Source organism: Nuphar pumila, chromosome 6 (genome assembly GCF_984573655.1).
Source record: "Nuphar pumila chromosome 6, dmNupPumi1.hap1.1, whole genome shotgun sequence".
Lineage (NCBI taxonomy): Eukaryota > Viridiplantae > Streptophyta > Magnoliopsida > Nymphaeales > Nymphaeaceae > Nuphar > Nuphar pumila.
This window is the reverse complement of record NC_143254.1, coordinates 13,754,326-13,762,408: the sequence shown is the minus strand read 5'-3', so window position 1 is coordinate 13,762,408 and position 8,083 is coordinate 13,754,326. Positions and strand designations below refer to the sequence as shown.

The 8,083-nt window shown below is 36.7% G+C and overlaps 1 pseudogene across 1 annotated transcript; it reads left to right on the top strand.

The window, feature by feature from the left end:
• The first annotated feature begins 1,208 nt into the window (after positions 1-1,208).
• Positions 1,209-7,693, top strand: LOC149834032 (large ribosomal subunit protein mL101 (rPPR4) pseudogene; annotated as a pseudogene). The gene is made up of 2 exons (XR_016432427.1): positions 1,209-1,424; positions 6,163-7,693. The product of XR_016432427.1 is annotated as a large ribosomal subunit protein mL101 (rPPR4) pseudogene (transcript).
• Positions 7,694-8,083: the final 390 nt, after the last annotated feature.

Sequence of the window (8,083 nt, the reverse complement as noted above, 5' to 3'; positions counted from 1 at the left end):
CTGGTACATGCCTCACATCTTTAAGCAACAATTTGCAACCAATATTTGTTTCCAAGCAAATGCCACCTATACCAATAATTTTTTACACATCTTCATTTCTCATTCAAACATTTTCGAAATCACCTTGCGAGTAAGAAGTAAAGAAATCAGCTTGCGAGGTAACATGAAATGAATCTCCAGAATCAATTACCCAATCTGTCTCTTGTTCAATCAAATTAATGCTAGTACCATCATAGATAATCATGAGTTCATCATCTGTGACTGCAACTGTGTCATTTTGCGTTTTCTTTGATTTTTCTCTTTGTTCTGCTGTTTGAACTTGAGTTTTCTATACTCCCGTTTCATGTGCCCTTTCTTATGACAATAATAGCACTCGACGTCTTTCTTTGAACTCGGGTTTGAATGACTTCTAGATTTGTCACGATTGTGCGGAGTCCTACTCTTACTTCTTCATCTCCCCTTGATGATTTTCTTCTTGTCTCTTCATTTAAAAGACTGCTGGTAACTTGGATCATAGTTACCATTCCATCAAGAGTGAAGTTACTAACAGTGACCACCAAGGTTTCTCAACTTTCAAGAAGTGAATTAAGAAGTAACAAAGCTTGTAACTTATCATCAAAAGTAATTTTCATGGTGGCCAATTGATTCACAATGCCCTTAATCTCATTCAAATGTTCTGCAATAAAAGTACCTTCTTTATATTTGAGATTCACAAGCTTTCAAAATAAGAAAGCTTTATTCAGTGTCGTCTTCTTATCATAAAAACTCTTCAGTTTGGTCCAAAGACCATGTGCTGAATTTTCAGTTGAGATATGATGAAAAACACTATCATCAATCCATTGCCGAATGAAACTAACAACTTTTTGGTCTAGCTTTTTCCACTCGTCATCTTTCATTTCTTTTGGTTTGCCACTATATATATCTTTTAGTATTGTTATTTTATTATCATGTTTTTATCATCATATATTGATTTGATTTCTTTATCAACTACAACTCTGGAAAAACCAATTGCTAAATATTTTAGTATAATTTATTTTTTTATTCTTTTACATATATTTTCCTATCTTTAATTTATTTATGTCGCCAGATATTTTTTTGATAAAAATACGATAAATATAATGGTCTGGCCTCTGCCGTTCTATTTACGTTTAACAGGACACGCCTCCTTTCTAACTATAAGCAGTCGTCAGCAGGGAGAGAGGTTGAGCATGGCGGCACAAGCCACGGAGAGGCTGGCGAGGCCAGCAGCGGCGGCGGTGAGGGAGGCACTCTACCGTCGGCTTTTCAAGGAAGGGAGCGCCGAACGGAGCGTCGGCAGGGAGCTCAATCGGTGGTTGAAGGAAACCAGGCGTTTCAAGAAATGGGAGGTAGGCAAATCAGTGAAGGATCTCCGCAAGCGCAACCGGTTCACTCACGCTCTCAAGGTGAACGAACCCCCTTTAATTTTCGGTTCTTTTTATTTTTTTCTCCTCCACATTTTGTGGGTTCCTCCTTGCCGGTCTGTTTTTGATTGACCGGTTGAGAAATTTCAAGTGCGTTTCTGGGTGTTTGTTGTTCCGTGGAAGATCCAGAACGTTTTTTTTTCTTTTGATAATTTTTGTGGTTTTGTTGTCTTTTTTGTAATGGGTATTTGGTTGAGCTTGTTTTTTGTTGCTGATGTTTGCATTGCTCTTATTTGGGTTGTTAAAGTGAAAAAAATATCATTATTTTAGCGGGGTACATGAGACTTTTTTCTCATAGTTATGTGTTTTGGTTTCTTTGAGTATTCTTAGTGGCTGTTTTGATGCACCACTTATCGAGAAAAACGGCATTGTGCTCCAGAGATCAGCGTGTACTTTTTTATGTAAAAGAAAAAAGGAAGCCACTAGGTTTTATGTATTAATACTTCAAAGTGCTCTCATGTACAAACCAACATGTTCATGTAAGTGTATAATCAATAGAACGTAATGAGGATTGGAGAAGGTGACAGTAAAGTGTCTATAAGTGAGTACTCTAGAAAGCGTGAAAGTCTACATCCTTTTTTTTATGTTAGATAACCTTTCTAGCACTCCAATGTTGATAATGAGACATGTGGTGTGACAAAATTGTGGGTGTACATGACCACATGCCAGTTATGCATGCAAACATGATGCATCTATCTTGTATCATTGCCATCAAGTTGGTGAGTACACTATTTTGGAAAAGCATGGTGTGGTACATAAGGATAATATTCAATGATGGGATTGAATTTAACAAAATGCTAAGAAGTAAATACCTATAATTAGCATAAGAACTGTCATTGTGAAATTATGGATAACTATGTCAACACTATTCATGTAACTAAACATCAACTAACCATATCATCTTCTAGTGGCTTAAAATTAAGAAGTCAAATGCCATCATGCTGACATTCTAATAGAAACAAATCATTTGTCATTTATAAGCAAAATCATTAGTTTAGGATGCCATATTCTTTTCTTAATTAAGGTAAGCTTTGGTGATCTTATTTCCTTTATGATGGGAGACTACACTTCCTCCTATATTTCTCATTATATAGTTGCTCGAGGAAATATTTTACAATGGCTTGAATTTACTATGAAAATAACAAGTTAACAAAGATTGTAGTGTATATTTATCTCTGGTCTAGTTTCAACAAATGGATCATAAATAATGTTCTATTACTCATGGAGTCAAACATATGAACCTACCACGTATTTCCTACCATAACTAGTTGATGGAGATTGACCATTAATAGCCATGAATAACCAATGGTATGATCTTCTTGTTATGCTAGTTGGCCTAAAAGTCATTTTGGTTTCATCATCCAAGTTCTTCCGATGTGTGTCTTCTAACTTCAAAGGATTTTCTCTAACAAGGGGGCCCTTAAGTTGATGTCCCATGTCTTATTTGATCCTTTGGATGGATCAATACACCTAAATCGTTATAAATATGAATGCATATCACATAATCTTTAATTATGAGTGTTACCAAAACACTAGCTTCACTTAGAAAGTGAACTTCTGAACTGCAACTCACAACACGTTTAAAGCACAAACCATGGTTCCCTTGCTGAGGAAAGCACACTTTCATTCGCATGCCAATTGTGCTTCTCGCTATTAAGTGACATTTCTTTTAGGTTTCTAGTGCTAAACTTTTCTACATGAATGGTTAATCCTTATTTTAGGTTGTTAAAATACTAAATGATGACCGTGATATAAGCTGATAAGGATATATTTGTAATTTGGTCAGAACTCCTTAATCCCCTAAATTTCTCAAATTCTGTATGTTCCAAAATGTAAACCCTAAGGTCCAACCTAGAACCTTGCTGGTTCTCAAAGTTGACAACCCAGTACCAACTTTTTGGCAAAATTTTGATGGTTTTTCTTTTTAAGAGCTCAGTTTCTAGGTTTCTTCTCTTGATCTTTTCTTTTTTGGTTCTTTTCTTCTTTCTCCTGCTTTTTTGACCAATAGCTTTTTCCCTTTTACAACCCTTTCATTTTCCCCCTTATCTCCTCTGTCTTATTTGCTGCTGGTTATATATATATATATATGATGTTTGTATGTAGCATTATTTTTTTATTTATACTTCATTAGGTTTTATTGAGTCTTACTGAGTTACTGCACCTTTCATACATATGAGATAGTTTTCATCAAGATCGAATGAACCGTTTGATGGCTGATTGCTGATTACTAGTGCTTTTGGCTTCATATAGGCGAGTTGTAGCTTGCATATGAGCTGAGAAGAGGTTTTTGGATTTAGCCCACCCTCGTGGGATTGTAACCTTTCATCTTGGCCATTGTACCACGTGTCACCCAGTATATGAGGAATGGAAAATAAAATGGGAAAGGACATATGAGACAATTATTTATAAATAGATAGTTACGTAAAGTATGCTATATATTGTGTTTTTCCACATCTTTTTGTTAGAAAAATGAGTCACAACAAGGACATTAAACACCATGAAGTTGAAATAGGATAAAACTTGCTGCATAAAGTAAAAGACAAGTGAAAAGAGACCAAGAATCACTTACACCTAGAACTATAGCTATTCAAAAATTAAAGAGATATTTATCAGGATTTTTGAATATTTGAAAGACAACATATAACTTGTGTGTTTTCTTTTTTTGTTTTTTATTGAGAGTGAATGATGCTAGCAATTAGTCTTTAACATTCTGAATAAGGGACCTTGGGTTCAAATGATGAAGTGACTATGTCACATAAGTGCGGGTGTGGGTGCAACACGGTAGTTTTAAAAAACTTGGTTGCAGGGTTGTGTGTGTGTGTGTGTGTGTGTGTGTGTGTGTGTGTGTGTGTGTGAATTTCTTTTTTGGTTCATATCGCTGACCCCAATTGTTTTGGGATGAAGGCGTAGTTGTTATTGTTGTTGTTGTTGTTGTTGTTGTTGTTGTTGATATATATATATATATATATATATATATATATATATATATATATATATATATATATATGTGGGAAAATATTTGCTACTAATGAAGGTAAGGAACTAATGAGCTAGAAATCATAGGTACAAGTTGTATCGACTCAATCTAACCACATAGATGTGCTCAACATGGTTTGTTTGCTAAGGAGATCGTGCTTTTCTGATGTGAAAATGTGATCTTTTGAGTTATGAAATTTTGGCACATTGTGGGCCATTGATTTTTGAATCCCTTTAGAAGTCTAATTACTTGTCATAATCACATGATCTAAAACAAGTTTCCTACTAAACAAACCATGTAGATCATATCCGTAACATTTGATCTACAAAAAAATGAAATTTTTTGAAGAAAAAAGTGATTTCTACTCATTAGTTCCTTACTGTCATTAGTAGCCAATATTTACCCTATATATATATATATATATATATATATATATATATAGTGTGTGTGTGTGTGTGTGTGTGTGTGTGTGTGTGTGTTTATGTGTAAGTATTTATATAATATAGATAAAATTGGACATAGTTTAGGTTAACCAAGTCCAGTTTCACATAGAAATGGACCTCGTATGGTTGACTGCACCTGACACTATGAAAGCCGTGTCCAAGTGTACCTGCACTAATGCGGGTGGGACATGGGTACCTTGCCATTTTAAAAGTGTCTGTGTTGTATAGTGCAGTGAGCTTCATTTGTCACCTTCTTTTGTGATTCTCATGCATACCAGCTGAGCATACAAAGATTGCAGGCCTCATTGATTGAGGCCCAGGGTCATGCAAGTTGAGCTCAGTGGGTATTATATGGGACATTTGTTCTGATGATCTTAAGCAAATATAGTCTTTTGTTACAAATAGTTTTATTGGTATGGATGCTTCGAAATTCCTGTTAGAACTCTAATGGCCGATAAGGCTAAATTATCTTCTTCTCTATAAATTATTTTTGTTTAGTTTAATAATAAAATGGTATTTGGCATTGTATATAACCACCACATTATAGTAAGGGGAGTTTGCTCTATTTGCAGTATTCAAATATAATTTGTGTGTTGGATAACTGAACAATTGTTTCACGGGGGAAATTGCATCTGTTTTTTTCTGGTTCAGAATATTGGGTTATTTCATTTCTCTATGTTGAAGAGTTGTTTCGTTGCGCATGTCTTTTTCAGTTGCTTTATTGAAGAAAATCTCCTCGCTGTGGTGGATGGTATGCACTTAGGTTGATTCCTTGTTCGATTTTACAACAACAAATCTTGTTGTGAACTTGTGAGGGCCTTCCTTTCATGCAGATGCTTGCTTTGCAAGTTTCTCTTTTTTTTTTTTGGTATCTCTTACTTTTGGATCAAGTTATTTTGATCTCCTTTCCGGTGACAGAAAGCCATGCCACATTTTTTGATAGATATATTTGTTTCAAATGTGACTATTAGAAGCCATTACTCCATGCCTTCCTTGTCCCATGAACATCTATAACATTTATTTTTCTCAGCTGCTCCACCACTCCAGTATCGCTGATAATTGAACATTAGACTGAAATTAGCATCTTCAGTCTTCCTACATGCATTTCTTTTCAAGTGTTCTCTCTCTGAGCATTTGTGTAACTTTACTCACTGGAAACTGTCAATTGTATAAGGAGTTTGAACGTTTTCTCTATTGTCTCCTTTAGTTGATTTGAAAACATTATACCTCATGAAGATGATTGTACTCGGTATCTTTTCTTTCTTGGAAATATTATACTCATTATCTATCAATAGTGCAGCTTCTAGAAACAACCTCTAAGAGGGGTATGAATTTGACGGTGAGCGATCAAGCAATTCACCTAGATCTTATATCCAAAACCAAGGGGGTTGTTGCTGCAGAGAAATATTTTGTGGATCTCCCTGAACCTTCAAAAAACCATCTAACATATGGAGCTCTTCTTAACTGTTACTGCAAGGAGAAAATTACTGAACAGGCTGAAGCCCTCATGGAGAAAATGAAGGAACTGAAGTTTGCTTCCAGCCCCATGGAATATAATAGCTTGATGACCCTCTACTCTGGAAGTGGCATGCCTGAAAAAGTTCCAGCAGTGATTCAAGATATGAAGGCTAACGACGTCATGCCAGACATCTTCTCTTACAACGTTTGGATGAGGAGCATTGCTGCTGTTGGTGACATTTCTGGAGTAGAGAGGGTTTTAGATGAGATGAAGAGGGATGGCCGAGTAAATGCTGATTGGACCACTTACAGTAATCTTGCTTCCATATATGTGGACGCAGGTATGCATGAAAAAGCAGAGAAGGCACTGAAAGAACTCGAGAGTAAAATGGATCTTCATTGCCTCCCTGCATTCCAGTATCTGATCACGTTGTATGGCAGAACGGGTAATTTAGTGGAAGTTTACCGTGTTTGGCGATCTTTAAAATTGGCATTCCCAAAAACAGTCAATCTGAGCTATCTAAACATGATACAGGTATTGGTTAAGCTTGGTGACCTTCCAGGTGCTGAGAATTGTTTCAAGGAGTGGGAGTCTGGTTGCTCGAAATATGATATCAGATTGCCTAATGTATTGATCGGTGCATATGCAAAAGCCAACAGGATAAAGAAGGCACTGACAATGCGTGAGCGAGCAGGCAAGCGAGGTGCGGAACCTAACACGAAGACATGGGAGATTTTCACTGATTATTATTTAAGAAACAAGCAAATTAATGAGGCAGTTAAGTGCATCGAAATTGCAATCTCTGCATCAGGGAAGAGTGTTAAAAGTAGATGGAAGCCTGCTCAAGAAACAGTGGAGGCAGTGATGGCACATTTTGAAGAGCAACAGGACGTAGATGGGTCTGAAAACTTCTTTATGATCCTGAAGAAGGCCGAGTGTATTGATGCTGCTGTTTATGAGTCATTGATTCGAACATACTTTGCTGCTGGAAAAAAGAGTCTGGCAATGCACCGGAGGTTGAAGATGGAGAATTTAGAAGTGAGCCTCGAGACTGAAAAGTTGCTTGCAACAATTTGTTGAGTGATTTTTCATGCACTGATCCTGTTTATCTATGTCATAATAACCAATTGGCTGATCCTCCGGTGGCAGAGCTTAGCTTTTGTTTATGGTCTGTGATTATCCAGGGATTTTAAAATTCCAGAAAGAGGAATGAGATGGACTTTTTATTTATTTTTCTTTTTTGTGATTATGGAGTGTAATGATTTATTCTCCCATAGTGCAGGACAAATCTTAGACATTTTTGGATCATGAACCAGTTTGAGTTTAGTATATTCTGGGTGAGATTAAGTGTGACTTGCTAAGAGTATTTGGATCTCTGTGTGCATGTTTGTGCACACGTGTGTCTTGTGGTGTGTGCGTGTTGAAGTCAGGAAAGACTTGGAATTGTCTTTGTTTGAACTAATCAAGATTCTAACAAGTTTGGTCAAGGTGTGGGCTCGGTGATTTCTTGGTGTTTGCAAGTTGATTCTTGGGTTGCACACAAAGGCTATGCACACCTGACTAGGTGGGTCAACTTAAGGCATTCAAGTTGAAAGACCTCAAGAGTTTGATATGTGAAGTGTGTGTTCCCTGGCTTAAGGCTGAAGCAGCAAGATCGCGGTTAGGCAAGTTGAACGCTATCAGACCGTGGGCATCCCAACACCCTCCACTAGCAAGTGTAGGTCCAGACAGATCCATGTTCAGTACAGATTCAAATGGTTCT